The 1,952-nt window shown below is 43.7% G+C and overlaps 1 long non-coding RNA gene across 1 annotated transcript; it reads right to left on the bottom strand.

Annotated features, from left to right (window-relative positions):
- Positions 1–1,083: 1,083 nt before the first annotated feature.
- LOC113964949 lies at positions 1,084–1,674 on the bottom strand. Its single transcript, XR_003533353.1, has 3 exons — positions 1,510–1,674; positions 1,204–1,377; positions 1,084–1,112 (listed from the first exon to the last, which is right to left on the bottom strand). It is a non-coding gene; the product is annotated as an uncharacterized LOC113964949 (long non-coding RNA).
- Positions 1,675–1,952: the final 278 nt, after the last annotated feature.

Genomic DNA, 1,952 nt, shown 5'->3' with positions numbered 1-1,952 from the left:
TTAAGCACACATAGCCACCTTAGCCAATGAATGGGCAGAGGTGCAAAGCTATCCACAGGAAGAGGAAAAGCACTGAAGAGTTTTAATCAGGGGATATCAGTTAGATCCCCTCTGAAATAAAAGGCAGGTAGTTGCTGCTAGGGAGTAGAATGGAACTTGGAAGCACACAGGTGCATTCTCAAAGAGAACTGGGTTTGGTGGGGAGGGGGGATGTTTTCCTCCATTTCCAAATCTACCCTTTACATGGAAAGAGACGCATCAGAATGTGTCACGTCAGAAGAGCTCAGCTTCGATCAAGCTCTCAGCACCTCATTTAACCCTGCTGCTGTTACCAAAAAGGGCTGTACATCAGCACGGACATTCTGAGAATGCAGTTGCTCTAACAAGGATGTAAAACACTTACAACTCATCTCGAAATAGTTTGTCAAAAGCTCGAGCTGCATACTCTCCGGTGCATCCTTTATTCATAACACCGCCATTGCGAAGAAGAACTTCTACTGTATCCTTATCCTTAAGAACAGCAGCAACTTCCATGGGGGTCCTAGGGCATCCAGGAGATAAGAGTAAATACATCTGCTTTTGCAGGCATTGCGTACCATTACTTTAATCCCTCTTTGCTTCTCAGACAATTCATTTCCCCTCTCCTACTGGCAGAATGAAAGCACAGTAAAACACCTGGAAGTGTTGGAGAATTCAGGTTGGTGGGACCTCAGGAGGTCTCCATGCCAGCCACCCACCCAGAGCAGACTCAGGTTGCGTGTGTGTGCCTGCGCGTGCACGTGTGTGTGTGGGACCACAGACAATGCTTTCTTGCAGTCCTCAGTGTGGAAATCGTCCCCTGAAGTAAGCAAGCAGCGGAGCGCAGGTCTGCTTTCACAAGTCACGCTGAAGGAGCTCCTTCTGGGTGGTTCCTGGCCCTTTTTCAAAGCTCATTCTTATGCCTCCCATCAATCCAACTTGAACAATGCTAAGGAGTCCCACACATGCTTTTACCAAATGCTTCACCTTTTATGATTATCTGTAGCATTCACATCAGCTCCTTTTTGAAGAAGGAACTCGATCATCCCTTTACAACGCTCAGTAATCGCAAGAGTAAGTGGAGTGTATCCCAGCTGAAAGGAAAAATCATCTCTCTTAAAATAACAGAGAAAAGTCAAGCAAGTTGACTTGGGAAGAGGAGCTTTACTGAAAGTCCAAGCTTACTTCATTCTTAGCATCAATATCTGCACCATGCTCAAGTAACAGCTCCACTAGAGATTTGCTAGACACCAGCACAGCAAAGTGAAGGGCGGTGTTACCAGTAGCAGCTCTGTGGTCGTGGTTGGCACCATGCTCCAGCAGAAAAGCCACACAATCTCTGTGCTGGTGCTGTACTGCCTGGAAACAAGACACAAAGGAGGAATAATTTCAAACATGTACATTTTTCTCTGTCAGAACTCCTGCATCTTCCCAACACTGGAAAGTTGGAGCATCTTCAATGATAAGACAACATATGCCCTTTTCATATACCTGTATCAATGGTGATTTCTTATATTTGTCACGAGGATTAAGCTTGCAATTCTTGCCTACTAGAAACCGAACAACATCTGCATGGCCATTTATGCAAGCAAGATGCAGAGGTGTCCTAGAAATTAAACATACACAATTGTCCTGGTTTAAGCCCAGCTGGCAATTAAGCCCAGTGAAACAGGGAGGAGAATCAAAAGTAAAACCTTTAATAACAATTAAATTAAAATAGAGTAATAATTAAAACAAAATAAATAAAATAAATAATACTAAGGGATGCTAGATGCTGTCTGTTCCACTGATTGTATCCTTTGTTGCTGCTTAGGCTTGAAAGTACACAAAGTACATCCATCAAAAAACCACCCTGACTTTAGATAATTTTGACAAATTCCACATTTTGCAAAAGGTGGAGGCATTGCTGTTTGTCCTTACTGCTTGTCCGCATT

Source organism: Neopelma chrysocephalum, unplaced genomic scaffold, assembly GCF_003984885.1.
Source record: "Neopelma chrysocephalum unplaced genomic scaffold, ASM398488v2 Primary Assembly neopelma1_43, whole genome shotgun sequence".
Lineage (NCBI taxonomy): Eukaryota > Metazoa > Chordata > Aves > Passeriformes > Pipridae > Neopelma > Neopelma chrysocephalum.
This window is presented reverse-complemented; position numbering and strand designations above follow the sequence as displayed.